Source organism: Tenrec ecaudatus, chromosome 14 (assembly GCF_050624435.1).
Source record: "Tenrec ecaudatus isolate mTenEca1 chromosome 14, mTenEca1.hap1, whole genome shotgun sequence".
NCBI classification, from domain to species: Eukaryota; Metazoa; Chordata; class Mammalia; order Afrosoricida; family Tenrecidae; genus Tenrec; species Tenrec ecaudatus.
Window position 1 is genome coordinate 99,933,723 of NC_134543.1, and position 24,743 is coordinate 99,958,465.

Here is a 24,743-nt window from a genome sequence, read left to right on the forward strand (position 1 = left end):
GAAAGGCCACTATTCATCGTTCTCCTTATACTCGTGCGCCTCCATCGACCTTAAAAGAAAGGGAGATTCATTCCCCTGCACCTCCACCAAAAAAAAAAAAGAAAAGAAAGGGAGGACACGCAACTGCTGGCAGGTAAATTCAGCAAACTTTGTCTCAACCCAAAAGAGACAGCTCTGTGGTGACCCGTCTTCCACGGTAAAACATTTCCTAGCCAATAAGGAATCTTCCCATCGCAATGACAATATGAGAGAATTGCCACCGATGGATTTGCCGCTGTGCCTACAAACATCATCTTGAGGCCATACAGTAGTGAAGCACGGGAACCCAGGCGCTTCACCCTTTACGCTAGACCAGTGAAACTCAGAGAAGCACTATTGACTTTTGAGACATGACGTTGCTGGAAGCATCAGTGTACAGAGGCATGGGAACCTCGAAGGAGCTTCTTCGTGTGAATAAAACGCAGGCTGAACTTCATGGCAGGTTCCAGATTCTCAGGAATTCCACGGGCTGTATTGCTCAGAGGTAGAACCCAATGCTTAGGGCACATTTGAACTGAAAAATCTTGCTGGACTCACGGCTTTCCCAAAGACCCAAGGTTCTCAAAGAGCGAGGGTAAGTTTGACGGAAAAACAAACTGCCGGTGGCGCCTTTTTGCCTTGAAACCGGCAAGGAGCAAGATTTTCCTTAAACCATGAATCTCAGAAACATTGTGATCGTGAAGGAAAACCAGGGAGAGCAGATGTACTTCCAATAATCCTACACTTAAATGAAACCTCAAACCTAAATCCTATATTAAAACCAACCCTAATCCTAGCCCTAACCTAGGTCAAAACCTAGCCCTAGGTCTAAACCTAAAAAGAGGTGTAACCCTAAGCCTAGGTGTAATTCTGTAGACTCCTAACCTTAAACTGAACCCTAACCTAAGGCTCAGCCTAAACCAAGCCCTAACCCTAACCATATGTCTACCCTAAGGCTAAGCCTAATCCTAACCCCAAATCTGATGTGAACATGCAGCTCCCCCTACAACTAACCTTACTCCTAACCGTCACCCTTCGCCTGAACCTAACTTAACTCTATCCATCACCTTCAATCCAAGCCTCCATATCACCTTTATTGTAATCCAATCCCTTAAACTAGACAGAGAGCTAAACTTATCCACAACCAAAACGGATGTAACACACAAGCCGCAAGCCTGACCCCAACTCTTAACCTCACACACTTTCTAACCCTCACACAAATATTAACCCCAACCCATACCTAAAGAGTCAAGTTCACCATAAGCCTAAATGAGACAATAGGTTCATTCATCCTTAAGCACTAAACCCTACTCTTACCTTCAACCTCACACTCACCCTACATTTGATCCATAACCTTACCATAAACCGAATACTCACGCAGCAGTAACTCTAACCTGAACTCTAACAATGTCTCTAAAAATGGCCACATGCTTGTACCTATGCCCATCTAAAGTTAAGGCTATACCGAAATCTTCTGTCCCACTATTTTGCAGCATTTAAAGAAGTACACTGGGAAAGATTTTTCTGCAAGGAAGAAACTGCAGGCGGCGTGGCTGAACTGAGAATACAATGCTGCACGAGCTCTTTGCCCTCAGATGTGGAAGTGTCAACAGTTGGCACTATAAAGAAACGGGAGTTTAATAAGTGATCATCAACCCCTGTGAATTCCCTTTGTTCTAGACGCCTGAAATAAAGAGTTGTCCTGAGTCACATAAACCTCCACCGGGTGGTCTTAACGTGGCGCGGGAACATGCAGGTATAAGAGAATTCCGAAGAAAGCTGAACATCCACAATTGAATGGCCATTGCTAGAAATGAAGTTGCAGCCGGATCGGACTGGGAAACTTAAGCTTCCATTAGACAATGAAGATGTTAGAATCTGGTAGGTCCACAATTCACGGTTTCTTTAGATCCATGAAATTCCTTGTTGAATTTTAGTCAGAAAATGAAAACTCCGGAGCCTCTGTTCAGCAAGTCCGGGTGTAGCTCCCATAGGCACACTGGTGCTCCTCTAGAATTTGGATAAAAATCTTTTTCAAGAGAATAAGGAACCTTGATCAAGCCAGGTGGGTTTTGACAAAAGAATTGCTGCCTGTGCCAGGTATACTGACAAGCACCCAGTTGTGCCAGTCCAGCATGTATTCAGCACAGGAATCTGCATCCATTGAGCCAAGACAAAGGAAAGCTCAGGGAGGCAGCACCCATGTAGAAAAGCATTTGTACTTCAAAGAGGAGGCCAATGAGGTGAAAGGAAATACCCATGGCAAATAGTTTTTATCAGTTGCAGAATTTCACAGAGCAATATTGCTGGGAGAGAAAAGGCACCACCTGAGGGAGGCACTCTCCACAAAACTACCTAGGGCAGGAGCCTGGTTGCCCCCAGGCACTAGGCGTGTCAGGCCTCAGCATTGTAAGGAGAGTTCACTGAAGTCCCTGAGTGAAGTTTTCTCTGCTGTCCTATGTCTACGTTCCTAAAATTTACTCTGTGGTTTCTGATGATCCTGGGTTATGAAAGGCCACTATTCATCGTTCTCCTTACACTCGTGCGCCTCCATCGACCTTAAAAGAAAGGGAGATTCATTCCCCTGCACCTCCACAAAAAAAAAAAAAAGAAAGAAAGAAAGAAAGGGAGGACACGCAACTGCTGGCAGGTAAATTCAGCAAACTTTGTCTCAACCCAAAAGAGACAGCTCTGTGGTGACCCGTCTTCCATGGTAAAACATTTCCTAGCCAATAAGGAATCTTCCCATCGCAATGACAATATGAGAGAATTGCCACCGATGGATTTGCCGCTGTGCCTACAAACATCATCTTGAGGCCATACAGTAGTGAAGCACGGGAACCCAGGCACTTCACCCTTTACGCTAGACCAGTGAAACTCAGAGAAGCACTATTGACTTTTGAGACATGACGTTGCTGGAAGCATCAGTGTACAGAGGCATGGGAACCTCGAAGGAGCTTCTTCGTGTGAATAAAACGCAGGCTGAACTTCATGGCAGGTTCCAGATTCTCAGGAATTCCACGGGCTGTATTGCTCAGAGGTAGAACCCAATGCTTAGGGCACATTTGAACTGAAAAATCTTGCTGGACTCACGGCTTTCCCAAAGACCCAAGGTTCTCAAAGAGCGAGGGTAAGTTTGACGGAAAAACAAACTGCCGGTGGCGCCTTTTTGCCTTGAAACCGGCAAGGAGCAAGATTTTCCTTAAACCATGACTCTCAGAAACATTGTGATCGTGAAGGAAAACCAGGGAGAGCATATGTACTTCCAATAATCCTACACTTCAATGAAACCTCAAACCTAAATCCTATATTAAAACCAACCCTAATCCTAGCCCTAACCTAGGTCAAAACCTAGCCCTAGGTCTAAACCTAAAAAGAGGTGTAACCCTAAGCCTAGGTGTAATTCTGTAGACTCCTAACCTTAAACTGAACCCTAACCTAAGGCTCAGCCTAAACCAAGGCCTAACCCTAACCATATGTCTACCCTAAGGCTAAGCCTAATCCTAACCCCAAATCTGATGTGAACATGCAGCTCCCCCTACAACTAACCTTACTCCTAACCGTCACCCTTCGCCTGAAACTAACTTAACTCTATGCATCACCTTCAATCCAAGCCTCCATATCACCTTTATTGTAATCCAATCCCTTAAACTAGACAGAGAGCTAAACTTATCCACAACCAAAACGGATGTAACACACAAGCCGCAAGCCTGACCCCAACTCTTAACCTCACACACTTTCTAACCCTCACACAAATATTAACCCCAACCCATACCTAAAGAGTCAAGTTCACCATAAGCCTAAATGAGACAATAGGTTCATTCATCCTTAAGCACTAAACCCTACTCTTACCTTCAACCTCACACTCACCCTACATTTGATCCATAACCTTACCATAAACCGAATACTCACGCAGCAGTAACTCTAACCTGAACTCTAACAATGTCTCTAAAAATGGCCACATGCTTGTACCTATGCCCATCTAAAGTTAAGGCTATACCGAAATCTTCTGTCCCACTATTTTGCAGCATTTAAAGAAGTACACTGGGAAAGATTTTTCTGCAAGGAAGAAACTGCAGGCGGCGTGGCTGAACTGAGAATACAATGCTGCACGAGCTCTTTGCCCTCAGATGTGGAAGTGTCAACAGTTGGCACTATAAAGAAACGGGAGTTTAATAAGTGATCATCAACCCCTGTGAATTCCCTTTGTTCTAGACGCCTGAAATAAAGAGTTGTCCGGAGTCACATAAACCTCCACCGGGTGGTCTTAACGTGGCGCGGGAACATGCAGGTATAAGAGAATTCCGAAGAAAACTGAACATCCACAATTGAATGGCCATTGCTAGAAATGAAGTTGCAGCCGGATCGGACTGGGAAACTTAAGCTTCCATTAGACAATGAAGATGTTAGAATCTGGTAGGTCCACAATTCACGGTTTCTTTAGATCCATGAAATTCCTTGTTGAATTTTAGTCAGAAAATGAAAACTCCGGAGCCTCTGTTCAGCAAGTCCGGGTGTAGCTCCCATAGGCACACTGGTGCTCCTCTAGAATTTGGATAAAAATCTTTTTCAGGAGAATAAGGAACCTTGATCAAGCCAGGTGGGTTTTGACAAAAGAATTGCTGCCTGTGCCAGGTATACTGACAAGCACCCAGTTGTGCCAGTCCAGCATGTATTCAGCACAGGAATCTGCATCCATTGAGCCAAGACAAAGGAAAGCTCAGGGAGGCAGCACCCATGTAGAAAAGCATTTGTACTTCAAAGAGGAGGCCAATGAGGTGAAAGGAAATACCCATGGCAAATAGTTTTTATCAGTTGCAGAATTTCACAGAGCAATATTGCTGGGAGAGAAAAGGCACCACCTGAGGGAGGCACTCTCCACAAAACTACCTAGGGCAGGAGCCGGGTTGCCCCCAGGCACTAGGCGTGTCAGGCCTCAGCATTGTAAGGAGAGTTCACTGAAGTCCCTGAGTGAAGTTTTCTCTGCTGTCCTATGTCTACGTTCCTAAAATTTACTCTGTGGTTTCTGATGATCCTGGGTTATGAAAGGCCACTATTCATCGTTCTCCTTACACTCGTGCGCCTCCATCGACCTTAAAAGAAAGGGAGATTCATTCCCCTGCACCTCCACAAAAAAAAAAAAAAAAAAAAGAAAGAAAGAAAGGGAGGACACGCAACTGCTGGCAGGTAAATTCAGCAAACTTTGTCTCAACCCAAAAGAGACAGCTCTGTGGTGACCCGTCTTCCATGGTAAAACATTTCCTAGCCAATAAGGAATCTTCCCATCGCAATGACAATATGAGAGAATTGCCACCGATGGATTTGCCGCTGTGCCTACAAACATCATCTTGAGGCCATACAGTAGTGAAGCACGGGAACCCAGGCGCTTCACCCTTTACGCTAGACCAGTGAAACTCATAGAAGCACTATTGACTTTTGAGACATGACGTTGCTGGAAGCATCAGTGTACAGAGGCATGGGAACCTCGAAGGAGCTTCTTCGTGTGAATAAAACGCAGGCTGAACTTCATGGCAGGTTCCAGATTCTCAGGAATTCCACGGGCTGTATTGCTCAGAGGTAGAACCCAATGCTTAGGGCACATTTGAACTGAAAAATCTTGCTGGACTCACGGCTTTCCCAAAGACCCAAGGTTCTCAAAGAGCGAGGGTAAGTTTGACGGAAAAACAAACTGCCGGTGGCGCCTTTTTGCCTTGAAACCGGCAAGGAGCAAGATTTTCCTTAAACCATGAATCTCAGAAACATTGTGATCGTGAAGGAAAACCAGGGAGAGCAGATGTACTTCCAATAATCCTACACTTAAATGAAACCTCAAACCTAAATCCTATATTAAAACCAACCCTAATCCTAGCCCTAACCTAGGTCAAAACCTAGCCCTAGGTCTAAACCTAAAAAGAGGTGTAACCCTAAGCCTAGGTGTAATTCTGTAGACTCCTAACCTTAAACTGAACCCTAACCTAAGGCTCAGCCTAAACCAAGCCCTAACCCTAACCATATGTCTACCCTAAGGCTAAGCCTAATCCTAACCCCAAATCTGATGTGAACATGCAGCTCCCCCTACAACTAACCTTACTCCTAACCGTCACCCTTCGCCTGACCCTAACTTAACTCTATCCATCACCTTCAATCCAAGCCTCCATATCACCTTTATTGTAATCCAATCCCTTAAACTAGACAGAGAGCTAAACTTATCCACAACCAAAACGGATGTAACACACAAGCCGCAAGCCTGACCCCAACTCTTAACCTCACACACTTTCTAACCCTCACACAAATATTAACCCCAACCCATACCTAAAGAGTCAAGTTCACCATAAGCCTAAATGAGACAATAGGTTCATTCATCCTTAAGCACTAAACCCTACTCTTACCTTCAACCTCACACTCACCCTACATTTGATCCATAACCTTACCATAAACCGAATACTCACGCAGCAGTAACTCTAACCTGAACTCTAACAATGTCTCTAAAAATGGCCACATGCTTGTACCTATGCCCATCTAAAGTTAAGGCTATACCGAAATCTTCTGTCCCACTATTTTGCAGCATTTAAAGAAGTACACTGGGAAAGATTTTTCTGCAAGGAAGAAACTGCAGGCGGCGTGGCTGAACTGAGAATACAATGCTGCACGAGCTCTTTGCCCTCAGATGTGGAAGTGTCAACAGTTGGCACTATAAAGAAACGGGAGTTTAATAAGTGATCATCAACCCCTGTGAATTCCCTTTGTTCTAGACGCCTGAAATAAAGAGTTGTCCTGAGTCACATAAACCTCCACCGGGTGGTCTTAACGTGGCGCGGGAACATGCAGGTATAAGAGAATTCCGAAGAAAGCTGAACATCCACAATTGAATGGCCATTGCTAGAAATGAAGTTGCAGCCGGATCGGACTGGGAAACTTAAGCTTCCATTAGACAATGAAGATGTTAGAATCTGGTAGGTCCACAATTCACGGTTTCTTTAGATCCATGAAATTCCTTGTTGAATTTTAGTCAGAAAATGAAAACTCCGGAGCCTCTGTTCAGCAAGTCCGGGTGTAGCTCCCATAGGCACACTGGTGCTCCTCTAGAATTTGGATAAAAATCTTTTTCAAGAGAATAAGGAACCTTGATCAAGCCAGGTGGGTTTTGACAAAAGAATTGCTGCCTGTGCCAGGTATACTGACAAGCACCCAGTTGTGCCAGTCCAGCATGTATTCAGCACAGGAATCTGCATCCATTGAGCCAAGACAAAGGAAAGCTCAGGGAGGCAGCACCCATGTAGAAAAGCATTTGTACTTCAAAGAGGAGGCCAATGAGGTGAAAGGAAATACCCATGGCAAATAGTTTTTATCAGTTGCAGAATTTCACAGAGCAATATTGCTGGGAGAGAAAAGGCACCACCTGAGGGAGGCACTCTCCACAAAACTACCTAGGGCAGGAGCCTGGTTGCCCCCAGGCACTAGGCGTGTCAGGCCTCAGCATTGTAAGGAGAGTTCACTGAAGTCCCTGAGTGAAGTTTTCTCTGCTGTCCTATGTCTACGTTCCTAAAATTTACTCTGTGGTTTCTGATGATCCTGGGTTATGAAAGGCCACTATTCATCGTTCTCCTTACACTCGTGCGCCTCCATCGACCTTAAAAGAAAGGGAGATTCATTCCCCTGCACCTCCACAAAAAAAAAAAAAAGAAAGAAAGAAAGAAAGGGAGGACACGCAACTGCTGGCAGGTAAATTCAGCAAACTTTGTCTCAACCCAAAAGAGACAGCTCTGTGGTGACCCGTCTTCCATGGTAAAACATTTCCTAGCCAATAAGGAATCTTCCCATCGCAATGACAATATGAGAGAATTGCCACCGATGGATTTGCCGCTGTGCCTACAAACATCATCTTGAGGCCATACAGTAGTGAAGCACGGGAACCCAGGCACTTCACCCTTTACGCTAGACCAGTGAAACTCAGAGAAGCACTATTGACTTTTGAGACATGACGTTGCTGGAAGCATCAGTGTACAGAGGCATGGGAACCTCGAAGGAGCTTCTTCGTGTGAATAAAACGCAGGCTGAACTTCATGGCAGGTTCCAGATTCTCAGGAATTCCACGGGCTGTATTGCTCAGAGGTAGAACCCAATGCTTAGGGCACATTTGAACTGAAAAATCTTGCTGGACTCACGGCTTTCCCAAAGACCCAAGGTTCTCAAAGAGCGAGGGTAAGTTTGACGGAAAAACAAACTGCCGGTGGCGCCTTTTTGCCTTGAAACCGGCAAGGAGCAAGATTTTCCTTAAACCATGACTCTCAGAAACATTGTGATCGTGAAGGAAAACCAGGGAGAGCATATGTACTTCCAATAATCCTACACTTCAATGAAACCTCAAACCTAAATCCTATATTAAAACCAACCCTAATCCTAGCCCTAACCTAGGTCAAAACCTAGCCCTAGGTCTAAACCTAAAAAGAGGTGTAACCCTAAGCCTAGGTGTAATTCTGTAGACTCCTAACCTTAAACTGAACCCTAACCTAAGGCTCAGCCTAAACCAAGGCCTAACCCTAACCATATGTCTACCCTAAGGCTAAGCCTAATCCTAACCCCAAATCTGATGTGAACATGCAGCTCCCCCTACAACTAACCTTACTCCTAACCGTCACCCTTCGCCTGAACCTAACTTAACTCTATCCATCACCTTCAATCCAAGCCTCCATATCACCTTTATTGTAATCCAATCCCTTAAACTAGACAGAGAGCTAAACTTATCCACAACCAAAACGGATGTAACACACAAGCCGCAAGCCTGACCCCAACTCTTAACCTCACACACTTTCTAACCCTCACACAAATATTAACCCCAACCCATACCTAAAGAGTCAAGTTCACCATAAGCCTAAATGAGACAATAGGTTCATTCATCCTTAAGCACTAAACCCTACTCTTACCTTCAACCTCACACTCACCCTACATTTGATCCATAACCTTACCATAAACCGAATACTCACGCAGCAGTAACTCTAACCTGAACTCTAACAATGTCTCTAAAAATGGCCACATGCTTGTACCTATGCCCATCTAAAGTTAAGGCTATACCGAAATCTTCTGTCCCACTATTTTGCAGCATTTAAAGAAGTACACTGGGAAAGATTTTTCTGCAAGGAAGAAACTGCAGGCGGCGTGGCTGAACTGAGAATACAATGCTGCACGAGCTCTTTGCCCTCAGATGTGGAAGTGTCAACAGTTGGCACTATAAAGAAACGGGAGTTTAATAAGTGATCATCAACCCCTGTGAATTCCCTTTGTTCTAGACGCCTGAAATAAAGAGTTGTCCGGAGTCACATAAACCTCCACCGGGTGGTCTTAACGTGGCGCGGGAACATGCAGGTATAAGAGAATTCCGAAGAAAACTGAACATCCACAATTGAATGGCCATTGCTAGAAATGAAGTTGCAGCCGGATCGGACTGGGAAACTTAAGCTTCCATTAGACAATGAAGATGTTAGAATCTGGTAGGTCCACAATTCACGGTTTCTTTAGATCCATGAAATTCCTTGTTGAATTTTAGTCAGAAAATGAAAACTCCGGAGCCTCTGTTCAGCAAGTCCGGGTGTAGCTCCCATAGGCACACTGGTGCTCCTCTAGAATTTGGATAAAAATCTTTTTCAGGAGAATAAGGAACCTTGATCAAGCCAGGTGGGTTTTGACAAAAGAATTGCTGCCTGTGCCAGGTATACTGACAAGCACCCAGTTGTGCCAGTCCAGCATGTATTCAGCACAGGAATCTGCATCCATTGAGCCAAGACAAAGGAAAGCTCAGGGAGGCAGCACCCATGTAGAAAAGCATTTGTACTTCAAAGAGGAGGCCAATGAGGTGAAAGGAAATACCCATGGCAAATAGTTTTTATCAGTTGCAGAATTTCACAGAGCAATATTGCTGGGAGAGAAAAGGCACCACCTGAGGGAGGCACTCTCCACAAAACTACCTAGGGCAGGAGCCGGGTTGCCCCCAGGCACTAGGCGTGTCAGGCCTCAGCATTGTAAGGAGAGTTCACTGAAGTCCCTGAGTGAAGTTTTCTCTGCTGTCCTATGTCTACGTTCCTAAAATTTACTCTGTGGTTTCTGATGATCCTGGGTTATGAAAGGCCACTATTCATCGTTCTCCTTACACTCGTGCGCCTCCATCGACCTTAAAAGAAAGGGAGATTCATTCCCCTGCACCTCCACAAAAAAAAAAAAAAAAAAAAGAAAGAAAGAAAGGGAGGACACGCAACTGCTGGCAGGTAAATTCAGCAAACTTTGTCTCAACCCAAAAGAGACAGCTCTGTGGTGACCCGTCTTCCATGGTAAAACATTTCCTAGCCAATAAGGAATCTTCCCATCGCAATGACAATATGAGAGAATTGCCACCGATGGATTTGCCGCTGTGCCTACAAACATCATCTTGAGGCCATACAGTAGTGAAGCACGGGAACCCAGGCGCTTCACCCTTTACGCTAGACCAGTGAAACTCATAGAAGCACTATTGACTTTTGAGACATGACGTTGCTGGAAGCATCAGTGTACAGAGGCATGGGAACCTCGAAGGAGCTTCTTCGTGTGAATAAAACGCAGGCTGAACTTCATGGCAGGTTCCAGATTCTCAGGAATTCCACGGGCTGTATTGCTCAGAGGTAGAACCCAATGCTTAGGGCACATTTGAACTGAAAAATCTTGCTGGACTCACGGCTTTCCCAAAGACCCAAGGTTCTCAAAGAGCGAGGGTAAGTTTGACGGAAAAACAAACTGCCGGTGGCGCCTTTTTGCCTTGAAACCGGCAAGGAGCAAGATTTTCCTTAAACCATGAATCTCAGAAACATTGTGATCGTGAAGGAAAACCAGGGAGAGCAGATGTACTTCCAATAATCCTACACTTAAATGAAACCTCAAACCTAAATCCTATATTAAAACCAACCCTAATCCTAGCCCTAACCTAGGTCAAAACCTAGCCCTAGGTCTAAACCTAAAAAGAGGTGTAACCCTAAGCCTAGGTGTAATTCTGTAGACTCCTAACCTTAAACTGAACCCTAACCTAAGGCTCAGCCTAAACCAAGCCCTAACCCTAACCATATGTCTACCCTAAGGCTAAGCCTAATCCTAACCCCAAATCTGATGTGAACATGCAGCTCCCCCTACAACTAACCTTACTCCTAACCGTCACCCTTCGCCTGACCCTAACTTAACTCTATCCATCACCTTCAATCCAAGCCTCCATATCACCTTTATTGTAATCCAATCCCTTAAACTAGACAGAGAGCTAAACTTATCCACAACCAAAACGGATGTAACACACAAGCCGCAAGCCTGACCCCAACTCTTAACCTCACACACTTTCTAACCCTCACACAAATATTAACCCCAACCCATACCTAAAGAGTCAAGTTCACCATAAGCCTAAATGAGACAATAGGTTCATTCATCCTTAAGCACTAAACCCTACTCTTACCTTCAACCTCACACTCACCCTACATTTGATCCATAACCTTACCATAAACCGAATACTCACGCAGCAGTAACTCTAACCTGAACTCTAACAATGTCTCTAAAAATGGCCACATGCTTGTACCTATGCCCATCTAAAGTTAAGGCTATACCGAAATCTTCTGTCCCACTATTTTGCAGCATTTAAAGAAGTACACTGGGAAAGATTTTTCTGCAAGGAAGAAACTGCAGGCGGCGTGGCTGAACTGAGAATACAATGCTGCACGAGCTCTTTGCCCTCAGATGTGGAAGTGTCAACAGTTGGCACTATAAAGAAACGGGAGTTTAATAAGTGATCATCAACCCCTGTGAATTCCCTTTGTTCTAGACGCCTGAAATAAAGAGTTGTCCTGAGTCACATAAACCTCCACCGGGTGGTCTTAACGTGGCGCGGGAACATGCAGGTATAAGAGAATTCCGAAGAAAGCTGAACATCCACAATTGAATGGCCATTGCTAGAAATGAAGTTGCAGCCGGATCGGACTGGGAAACTTAAGCTTCCATTAGACAATGAAGATGTTAGAATCTGGTAGGTCCACAATTCACGGTTTCTTTAGATCCATGAAATTCCTTGTTGAATTTTAGTCAGAAAATGAAAACTCCGGAGCCTCTGTTCAGCAAGTCCGGGTGTAGCTCCCATAGGCACACTGGTGCTCCTCTAGAATTTGGATAAAAATCTTTTTCAGGAGAATAAGGAACCTTGATCAAGCCAGGTGGGTTTTGACAAAAGAATTGCTGCCTGTGCCAGGTATACTGACAAGCACCCAGCTGTGCCAGTCCAGCATGTATTCAGCACAGGAATCTGCATCCATTGAGCCAAGACAAAGGAAAGCTCAGGGAGGCAGCACCCATGTAGAAAAGCATTTGTACTTCAAAGAGGAGGCCAATGAGGTGAAAGGAAATACCCATGGCAAATAGTTTTTATCAGTTGCAGAATTTCACAGAGCAATATTGCTGGGAGAGAAAAGGCACCACCTGAGGGAGGCACTCTCCACAAAACTACCTAGGGCAGGAGCCAGGTTGCCCCCAGGCACTAGGCGTGTCAGGCCTCAGCATTGTAAGGAGAGTTCACTGAAGTCCCTGAGTGAAGTTTTCTCCGCTGTCCTATGTCTACGTTCCTAAAATTTACTCTGTGGTTTCTGATGATCCTGGGTTATGAAAGGCCACTATTCATCGTTCTCCTTACACTCGTGCGCCTCCATCGACCTTAAAAGAAAGGGAGATTCATTCCCCTGCACCTCCACAAAAAAAAAAAAAAAAGAAAGAAAGAAAGGGAGGACACGCAACTGCTGGCAGGTAAATTCAGCAAACTTTGTCTCAACCCAAAAGAGACAGCTCTGTGGTGACCCGTCTTCCACGGTAAAACATTTCCTAGCCAATAAGGAATCTTCCCATCGCAATGACAATATGAGAGAATTGCCACCGATGGATTTGCCGCTGTGCCTACAAACATCATCTTGAGGCCATACAGTAGTGAAGCACGGGAACCCAGGCACTTCACCCTTTACGCTAGACCAGTGAAACTCAGAGAAGCACTATTGACTTTTGAGACATGACGTTGCTGGAAGCATCAGTGTACAGAGGCATGGGAACCTCGAAGGAGCTTCTTCGTGTGAATAAAACGCAGGCTGAACTTCATGGCAGGTTCCAGATTCTCAGGAATTCCACGGGCTGTATTGCTCAGAGGTAGAACCCAATGCTTAGGGCACATTTGAACTGAAAAATCTTGCTGGACTCACGGCTTTCCCAAAGACCCAAGGTTCTCAAAGAGCGAGGGTAAGTTTGACAGAAAAACAAACTGCCGGTGGCGCCTTTTTGCCTTGAAACCGGCAAGGAGCAAGATTTTCCTTAAACCATGAATCTCAGAAACATTGTGATCGTGAAGGAAAACCAGGGAGAGCAGATGTACTTCCAATAATCCTACACTTCAATGAAACCTCAAACCTAAATCCTATATTAAAACCAACCCTAATCCTAGCCCTAACCTAGGTCAAAACCTAGCCCTAGGTCTAAACCTAAAAAGAGGTGTAACCCTAAGCCTAGGTGTAATTCTGTAGACTCCTAACCTTAAACTGAACCCTAACCTAAGGCTCAGCCTAAACCAAGCCCTAACCCTAACCATATGTCTACCCTAAGGCTAAGCCTAATCCTAACCCCAAATCTGATGTGAACATGCAGCTCCCCCTACAACTAACCTTACTCCTAACCGTCACCCTTCGCCTGAACCTAACTTAACTCTATCCATCACCTTCAATCCAAGCCTCCATATCACCTTTATTGTAATCCAATCCCTTAAACTAGACAGAGAGCTAAACTTATCCACAACCAAAACGGATGTAACACACAAGCCGCAAGCCTGACCCCAACTCTTAACCTCACACACTTTCTAACCCTCACACAAATATTAACCCCAACCCAAACCTAAAGAGTCAAGTTCACCATAAGCCTAAATGAGACAATAGGTTCATTCATCCTTAAGCACTAAACCCTACTCTTACCTTCAACCTCACACTCACCCTACATTTGATCCATAACCTTACCATAAACCGAATACTCACGCAGCAGTAACTCTAACCTGAACTCTAACAATGTCTCTAAAAATGGCCACATGCTTGTACCTATGCCCATCTAAAGTTAAGGCTATACCGAAATCTTCTGTCCCACTATTTTGCAGCATTTAAAGAAGTACACTGGGAAAGATTTTTCTGCAAGGAAGAAACTGCAGGCGGCGTGGCTGAACTGAGAATACAATGCTGCACGAGCTCTTTGCCCTCAGATGTGGAAGTGTCAACAGTTGGCACTATAAAGAAACGGGAGTTTAATAAGTGATCATCAACCCCTGTGAATTCCCTTTGTTCTAGACGCCTGAAATAAAGAGTTGTCCGGAGTCACATAAACCTCCACCGGGTGGTCTTAACGTGGCGCGGGAACATGCAGGTATAAGAGAATTCCGAAGAAAGCTGAACATCCACAATTGAATGGCCATTGCTAGAAATGAAGTTGCAGCCGGATCGGACTGGGAAACTTAAGCTTCCATTAGACAATGAAGATGTTAGAATCTGGTAGGTTCACAATTCACGGTTTCTTTAGATCCATGAAATTCCTTGTTGAATTTTAGTCAGAAAATGAAAACTCCGGAGCCTCTGTTCAGCAAGCCCGGGTGTAGCTCCCATAGGCACACTGGTGCTCCTCTAGAATTTGGATAAAAATCTTTTTCAGGAGAATAAGGAACCTAGATCAAGCCAGGTGGGTTTTGACAAAAGAATTGCTGCCTGTGCCAGGTATACTGACAAGCACCCAGCTGTGCCAGTCCAGCATGTATTCAGCACAGGAATCTGCATCCATTGAGCCAAGACAAAGGAAAGCTCAGGGAGGCAGCACCCGTGTAGAAAAGCATTTGTACTTCAAAGAGGAGGCCAATGAGGTGAAAGGAAATACCCATGGCAAATAGTTTTTATCAGTTGCAGAATTTCACAGAGCAATATTGCTGGGAGAGAAAAGGCACCACCTGAGGGAGGCACTCTCCACAAAACTACCTAGGGCAGGAGCCAGGTTGCCCCCAGGCACTAGGCTTGTCAGGCCTCAGCATTGTAAGGAGAGTTCACTGAAGTCCCTGAGTGAAGTTTTCTCCGCTGTCCTATGTCTACGTTCCTAAAATTTACTCTGTGGTTTCTGATGATCCTGGGTTATGAAAGGCCACTATTCATCGTTCTCCTTACACTCGTGCGCCTCCATCGACCTTAAAAGAAAGGGAGATTCATTCCCCTGCACCTCCACCAAAAAAAAAAAAAAAAGAAAGGGAGGACACGCAACTGCTGGCAGGTAAATTCAGCAAACTTTGTCTCAACCCAAAAGAGACAGCTCTGTGGTGACCCGTCTTCCATGGTAAAACATTTCCTAGCCAATAAGGAATCTTCCCATCGCAATGACAATATGAGAGAATTGCCACCGATGGATTTGCCGCTGTGCCTACAAACATCATCTTGAGGCCATACAGTAGTGAAGCACGGGAACCCAGGCACTTCACCCTTTACGCTAGACCAGTGAAACTCAGAGAAGCACTATTGACTTTTGAGACATGACGTTGCTGGAAGCATCAGTGTACAGAGGCATGGGAACCTCGAAGGAGCTTCTTCGTGTGAATAAAACGCAGGCTGAACTTCATGGCAGGTTCCAGATTCTCAGGAATTCCACGGGCTGTATTGCTCAGAGGTAGAACCCAATGCTTAGGGCACATTTGAACTGAAAAATCTTGCTGGACTCACGGCTTTCCCAAAGACCCAAGGTTCTCAAAGAGCGAGGGTAAGTTTGACGGAAAAACAAACTGCCGGTGGCGCCTTTTTGCCTTGAAACCGGCAAGGAGCAAGATTTTCCTTAAACCATGACTCTCAGAAACATTGTGATCGTGAAGGAAAACCAGGGAGAGCAGATGTACTTCCAATAATCCTACACTTCAATGAAACCTCAAACCTAAATCCTATATTAAAACCAACCCTAATCCTAGCCCTAACCTAGGTCAAAACCTAGCCCTAGGTCTAAACCTAAAAAGAGGTGTAACCCTAAGCCTAGGTGTAATTCTGTAGACTCCTAACCTTAAACTGAACCCTAACCTAAGGCTCAGCCTAAACCAAGCCCTAACCCTAACCATATGTCTACCCTAAGGCTAAGCCTAATCCTAACCCCAAATCTGATGTGAACATGCAGCTCCCCCTACAACTAACCTTACTCCTAACCGTCACCCTTCGCCTGACCCTAACTTAACTCTATCCATCACCTTCAATCCAAGCCTCCATATCACCTTTATTGTAATCCAATCCCTTAAACTAGACAGAGAGCTAAACTTATCCACAACCAAAACGGATGTAACACACAAGCCGCAAGCCTGACCCCAACTCTTAACCTCACACACTTTCTAACCCTCACACAAATATTAACCCCAACCCATACCTAAAGAGTCAAGTTCACCATAAGCCTAAATGAGACAATAGGTTCATTCATCCTTAAGCACTAAACCCTACTCTTACCTTCAACCTCACACTCACCCTACATTTGATCCATAACCTTACCATAAACCGAATACTCACGCAGCAGTAACTCTAACCTGAACTCTAACAATGTCTCTAAAAATGGCCACATGCTTGTACCTATGCCCATCTAAAGTTAAGGCTATACCGAAATCTTCTGTCCCACTATTTTGCAGCATTTAAAGAAGTACACTGGGAAAGATTTTTCTGCAAGGAAGAAACTGCAGGCGGCGTGGCTGAACTGAGAATACAATGCTGCACGAGCTCTTTGCCCTCAGATGTGGAAGTGTCAACAGTTGGCACTATAAAGAAACGGGAGTTTAATAAGTGATCATCAACCCCTGTGAATTCCCTTTGTTCTAGACGCCTGAAATAAAGAGTTGTCCTGAGTCACATAAACCTCCACCGGGTGGTCTTAACTTGGCGCGGGAACATGCAGGTATAAGAGAATTCCGAAAAAGCTGAACATCCACAATTGAATGGCCATTGCTAGAAATGAAGTTGCAGCCGGATCGGACTGGGAAACTTAAGCTTCCATTAGACAATGAAGATGTTAGAATCTGGTAGGTCCACAATTCACGGTTTCTTTAGATCCATGAAATTCCTTGTTGAATTTTAGTCAGAAAATGAAAACTCCGGAGCCTCTGTTCAGCAAGCCCGGGTGTAGCTCCCATAGGCACACTGGTGCTCCTCTAGAATTTGGATAAAAATCTTTTTCAGGAGAATAAGGAACCTTGATCAAGCCAGGTGGGTTTTGACAAAAGAATTGCTGCCTGTGCCAGGTATACTGACAAGCACCCAGCTGTGCCAGTCCAGCATGTATTCAGCACAGGAATCTGCATCCATTGAGCCAAGACAAAGGAAAGCTCAGGGAGGCAGCACCCGTGTAGAAAAGCATTTGTACTTCAAAGAGGAGGCCAATGAGGTGAAAGGAAATACCCATGGCAAATAGTTTTTATCAGTTGCAGAATTTCACAGAGCAATATTGCTGGGAGAGAAAAGGCACCACCTGAGGGAGGCACTCTCCACAAAACTACCTAGGGCAGGAGCCGGGTTGCCCCCAGGCACTAGGCGTGTCAGGCCTCAGCATTGTAAGGAGAGTTCACTGAAGTCCCTGAGTGAAGTTTTCTCCGCTGTCCTATGTCTACGTTCCTAAAATTTACTCTGTGGTTTCTGATGATCCTGGGTTATGAAAGGCCACTATTCATCGTTCTCCTTATACTCGTGCGCCTCCATCGACCTTAAAAGAAAGGGAGATTCATTCCCCTGCACCTCCACCAAAAAAAAAAAAGAAAATAAAGGGAGGACACGCAACTGCTGGCAGGTAAATTCAGCAAACTTTGTCTCAACCCAAAAGAGACAGCTCTGTGGTGACCCGTCTTCCACGGTAAAACATTTCCTAGCCAATAAGGAATCTTCCCATCGCAATGACAATATGAGAGAATTGCCACCGATGGATTTGCCGCTGTGCCTACAAACATCATCTTGAGGCCATACAGTAGTGAAGCACGGGAACCCAGGCACTTCACCCTTTACGCTAGACCAGTGAAACTCAGAGAAGCACTATTGACTTTTGAGACATGACGTTGCTGGAAGCATCAGTGTACAGAGGCATGGGAACCTCGAAGGAGCTTCTTCGTGTGAATAAAACGCAGGCTGAACTTCATGGCAGGTTCCAGATTCTCAGGAATTCCACGGGCTGTATTGCTCAGAGGTAGAACCCAATGCTTAGGGCACATTTGAACTGAAAAATCTTGCTGGACTCACGGCTTTCCCAAAGACCCAAGGTTCTCAAAGAGCGAGGGTAAGTTTGACGGAAAAACAAACTGCCGGTGGCGCCTTTTTGCCTTGAAACCGGCAAGGAGCAAGATTTTCCTTAAACCATGAATCTCAGAAACATTGTGATCGTGAAGGAAAACCAGGGAGAGCAGATGTACTTCCAATAATCCTACACTTCAATGAAACCTCAAACCTAAATCCTATATTAAAACCAACCCTAATCCTAGCCCTAACCTAGGTCAAAACCTAGCCCTAGGTCTAAACCTAAAAAGAGGTGTAACCCTAAGCCTAGGTGTAATTCTGTAGACTCCTAACCTTAAACTGAACCCTAACCTAAGGCTCAGCCTAAACCAAGCCCTAACCCTAACCATATGTCTACCCTAAGGCTAAGCCTAATCCTAACCCCAAATCTGATGTGAACATGCAGCTCCCCCTACAACTAACCTTACTCCTAACCGTCACCCTTCGCCTGAACCTAACTTAACTCTATCCATCACCTTCAATCCAAGCCTCCATATCACCTTTATTGTAATCCAATCCCTTAAACTAGACAGAGAGCTAAACTTATCCACAACCAAAACGGATGTAACACACAAGCCGCAAGCCTGACCCCAACTCTTAACCTCACACACTTTCTAACCCTCACACAAATATTAACCCCAACCCAAACCTAAAGAGTCAAGTTCACCATAAGCCTAAATGAGACAATAGGTTCATTCATCCTTAAGCACTAAACCCTACTCTTACCTTCAACCTCACACTCACCCTACATTTGATCCATAACCTTACCATAAACCGAATACTCACGCAGCAGTAACTCTAACCTGAACTCTAACAATGTCTCTAAAAATGGCCACATGCTTGTACCTATGCCCATCTAAAGTTAAGTCTATACCGAAATCTTCTGTCCCACTATTTTGCAGCATTTAAAGAAGTACACTGGGAAAGATTTTTCTGCAAGGAAGAAACTGCAGGCGGCGTGGCTGAACTGAGAATACAATGCTGCACGAGCTCTTTGCCCTCAGATGTGGAAGTGTCAACAGTTGGCACTATAAAGAAACGGGAGTTTAATAAGTGATCATCAACCCCTGTGAATTCCCTTTGTTCTAGACGCCTGAAATAAAGAGTTGTCCGGAGTCACATAAACCTCCACCGGGTGGTCTTAACGTGGCGCGGGAACATGCAGGTATAAGAGAATTCCGAAGAAAGCTGAACATCCACAATTGAATGGCCATTGCTAGAAATGAAGTTGCAGCCGGATCGGACTGGGAAACTTAAGCTTCCATTAGACAATGAAGATGTTAGAATCTGGTAGGTTCACAATTCACGGTTTCTTTAGATCCATGAAATTCCTTGTTGAATTTTAGTCAGAAAATGAAAACTCCGGAGCCTCTGTTCAGCAAGCCCGGGTGTAGCTCCCATAGGCACACTGGTGCTCCTCTAGAATTTGGATAAAAATCTTTTTCAGGAGAATAAGGAACCTAGATCAAGCCAGGTGGGTTTTGACAAAAGAATTGCTGCCTGTGCCAGGTATACTGACAAGCACCCAGCTGTGCCAGTCCAGCATGTATTCAGCACAGGAATCTGCATCCATTGAGCCAAGACAAAGGAAAGCTCAGGGAGGCAGCACCCGTGTAGAAAAGCATTTGTACTTCAAAGAGGAGGCCAATGAGGTGAAAGGAAATACCCATGGCAAATAGTTTTTATCAGTTGCAGAATTTCACAGAGCAATATTGTTGGGAGAGAAAAGGCACCACCTGAGGGAGGCACTCTCCACAAAACTACCTAGGGCAGGAGCCAGGTTGCCCCCAGGCACTAGGCTTGTCAGGCCTCAGCATTGTAAGGAGAGTTCACTGAAGTCCCTGAGTGAAGTTTTCTCCGCTGTCCTATGTCTACGTTCCTAAAATTTACTCTGTGGTTTCTGATGATCCTGGGTTATGAAAGGCCACTATTCATCGTTCTCCTTACACTCGTGCGCCTCCATCGACCTTAAAAGAAAGGGAGATTCATTCCCCTGCACCTCCACCAAAAAAAAAAAAAAAAAGAAAGGGAGGACACGCAACTGCTGGCAGGTAAATTCAGCAAACTTTGTCTCAACCCAAAAGAGACAGCTCTGTGGTGACCCGTCTTCCATGGTAAAACATTTCCTAGCCAATAAGGAATCTTCCCATCGCAATGACAATATGAGAGAATTGCCACCGATGGATTTGCCGCTGTGCCTACAAACATCATCTTGAGGCCATACAGTAGTGAAGCACGGGAACCCAGGCACTTCACCCTTTACGCTAGACCAGTGAAACTCAGAGAAGCACTATTGACTTTTGAGACATGACGTTGCTGGAAGCATCAGTGTACAGAGGCATGGGAACCTCGAAGGAGCTTCTTCGTGTGAATAAAACGCAGGCTGAACTTCATGGCAGGTTCCAGATTCTCAGGAATTCCACGGGCTGTATTGCTCAGAGGTAGAACCCAATGCTTAGGGCACATTTGAACTGAAAAATCTTGCTGGACTCACGGCTTTCCCAAAGACCCAAGGTTCTCAAAGAGCGAGGGTAAGTTTGACGGAAAAACAAACTGCCGGTGGCGCCTTTTTGCCTTGAAACCGGCAAGGAGCAAGATTTTCCTTAAACCATGACTCTCAGAAACATTGTGATCGTGAAGGAAAACCAGGGAGAGCAGATGTACTTCCAATAATCCTACACTTCAATGAAACCTCAAACCTAAATCCTATATTAAAACCAACCCTAATCCTAGCCCTAACCTAGGTCAAAACCTAGCCCTAGGTCTAAACCTAAAAAGAGGTGTAACCCTAAGCCTAGGTGTAATTCTGTAGACTCCTAACCTTAAACTGAACCCTAACCTAAGGCTCAGCCTAAACCAAGCCCTAACCCTAACCATATGTCTACCCTAAGGCTAAGCCTAATCCTAACCCCAAATCTGATGTGAACATGCAGCTCCCCCTACAACTAACCTTACTCCTAACCGTCACCCTTCGCCTGACCCTAACTTAACTCTATCCATCACCTTCAATCCAAGCCTCCATATCACCTTTATTGTAATCCAATCCCTTAAACTAGACAGAGAGCTAAACTTATCCACAACCAAAACGGATGTAACACACAAGCCGCAAGCCTGACCCCAACTCTTAACCTCACACACTTTCTAACCCTCACACAAATATTAACCCCAACCCATACCTAAAGAGTCAAGTTCACCATAAGCCTAAATGAGACAATAGGTTCATTCATCCTTAAGCACTAAACCCTACTCTTACCTTCAACCTCACACTCACCCTACATTTGATCCATAACCTTACCATAAACCGAATACTCACGCAGCAGTAACTCTAACCTGAACTCTAACAATGTCTCTAAAAATGGCCACATGCTTGTACCTATGCCCATCTAAAGTTAAGGCTATACCGAAATCTTCTGTCCCACTATTTTGCAGCATTTAAAGAAGTACACTGGGAAAGATTTTTCTGCAAGGAAGAAACTGCAGGCGGCGTGGCTGAACTGAGAATACAATGCTGCACGAGCTCTTTGCCCTCAGATGTGGAAGTGTCAACAGTTGGCACTATAAAGAAACGGGAGTTTAATAAGTGATCATCAACCCCTGTGAATTCCCTTTGTTCTAGACGCCTGAAATAAAGAGTTGTCCTGAGTCACATAAACCTCCACCGGGTGGTCTTAACTTGGCGCGGGAACATGCAGGTATAAGAGAATTCCGAAAAAGCTGAACATCCACAATTGAATGGCCATTGCTAGAAATGAAGTTGCAGCCGGATCGGACTGGGAAACTTAAGCTTCCATTAGACAATGAAGATGTTAGAATCTGGTAGGTCCACAATTCACGGTTTCTTTAGATCCATGAAATTCCTTGTTGAATTTTAGTCAGAAAATGAAAACTCCGGAGCCTCTGTTCAGCAAGCCCGGGTGTAGCTCCCATAGGCACACTGGTGCTCCTCTAGAATTTGGATAAAAATCTTTTTCAGGAGAATAAGGAACCTTGATCAAGCCAGGTGGGTTTTGACAAAAGAATTGCTGCCTGTGCCAGGTATACTGACAAGCACCCAGCTGTGCCAGTCCAGCATGTATTCAGCACAGGAATCTGCATCCATTGAGCCAAGACAAAGGAAAGCTCAGGGAGGCAGCACCCGTGTAGAAAAGCATTTGTACTTCAAAGAGGAGGCCAATGAGGTGAAAGGAAATACCCATGGCAAATAGTTTTTATCAGTTGCAGAATTTCACAGAGCAATATTGCTGGGAGAGAAAAGGCACCACCTGAGGGAGGCACTCTCCACAAAACTACCTAGGGCAGGAGCCGGGTTGCCCCCAGGCACTAGGCGTGTCAGGCCTCAGCATTGTAAGGAGAGTTCACTGAAGTCCCTGAGTGAAGTTTTCTCCGCTGTCCTATGTCTACGTTCCTAAAATTTACTCTGTGGTTTCTGATGATCCTGGGTTATGAAAGGCCACTATTCATCGTTCTCCTTATACTCGTGCGCCTCCATCGACCTTAAAAGAAAGGGAGATTCATTCCCCTGCACCTCCACCAAAAAAAAAAAAGAAAATAAAGGGAGGACACGCAACTGCTGGCAGGTAAATTCAGCAAACTTTGTCTCAACCCAAAAGAGACAGCTCTGTGGTGACCCGTCTTCCACGGTAAAACATTTCCTAGCCAATAAGGAATCTTCCCATCGCAATGACAATATGAGAGAATTGCCACCGATGGATTTGCCGCTGTGCCTACAAACATCATCTTGAGGCCATACAGTAGTGAAGCACGGGAACCCAGGCGCTTCACCCTTTACGCTAGACCAGTGAAACTCAGAGAAGCACTATTGACTTTTGAGACATGACGTTGCTGGAAGCATCAGTGTACAGAGGCATGGGAACCTCGAAGGAGCTTCTTCGTGTGAATAAAACGCAGGCTGAACTTCATGGCAGGTTCCAGATTCTCAGGAATTCCACGGGCTGTATTGCTCAGAGGTAGAACCCAATGCTTAGGGCACATTTGAACTGAAAAATCTTGCTGGACTCACGGCTTTCCCAAAGACCCAAGGTTCTCAAAGAGCGAGGGTAAGTTTGACGGAAAAACAAACTGCCGGTGGCGCCTTTTTGCCTTGAAACCGGCAAGGAGCAAGATTTTCCTTAAACCATGAATCTCAGAAACATTGTGATCGTGAAGGAAAACCAGGGAGAGCAGATGTACTTCCAATAATCCTACACTTCAATGAAACCTCAAACCTAAATCCTATATTAAAACCAACCCTAATCCTAGCCCTAACCTAGGTCAAAACCTAGCCCTAGGTCTAAACCTAAAAAGAGGTGTAACCCTAAGCCTAGGTGTAATTCTGTAGACTCCTAACCTTAAACTGAACCCTAACCTAAGGCTCAGCCTAAACCAAGCCCTAACCCTAACCATATGTCTACCCTAAGGCTAAGCCTAATCCTAACCCCAAATCTGATGTGAACATGCAGCTCCCCCTACAACTAACCTTACTCCTAACCGTCACCCTTCGCCTGAACCTAACTTAACTCTATCCATCACCTTCAATCCAAGCCTCCATATCACCTTTATTGTAATCCAATCCCTTAAACTAGACAGAGAGCTAAACTTATCCACAACCAAAACGGATGTAACACACAAGCCGCAAGCCTGACCCCAACTCTTAACCTCACACACTTTCTAACCCTCACACAAATATTAACCCCAACCCATACCTAAAGAGTCAAGTTCACCATAAGCCTAAATGAGACAATAGGTTCATTCATCCTTAAGCACTAAACCCTACTCTTACCTTCAACCTCACACTCACCCTACATTTGATCCATAACCTTACCATAAACCGAATACTCACGCAGCAGTAACTCTAACCTGAACTCTAACAATGTCTCTAAAAATGGCCACATGCTTGTACCTATGCCCATCTAAAGTTAAGGCTATACCGAAATCTTCTGTCCCACTATTTTGCAGCATTTAAAGAAGTACACTGGGAAAGATTTTTCTGCAAGGAAGAAACTGCAGGCGGCGTGGCTGAACTGAGAATACAATGCTGCACGAGCTCTTTGCCCTCAGATGTGGAAGTGTCAACAGTTGGCACTATAAAGAAACGGGAGTTTAATAAGTGATCATCAACCCCTGTGAATTCCCTTTGTTCTAGACGCCTGAAATAAAGAGTTGTCCTGAGTCACATAAACCTCCACCGGGTGGTCTTAACGTGGCGCGGGAACATGCAGGTATAAGAGAATTCCGAAGAAAGCTGAACATCCACAATTGAATGGCCATTGCTAGAAATGAAGTTGCAGCCGGATCGGACTGGGAAACTTAAGCTTCCATTAGACAATGAAGATGTTAGAATCTGGTAGGTCCACAATTCACGGTTTCTTTAGATCCATGAAATTCCTTGTTGAATTTTAGTCAGAA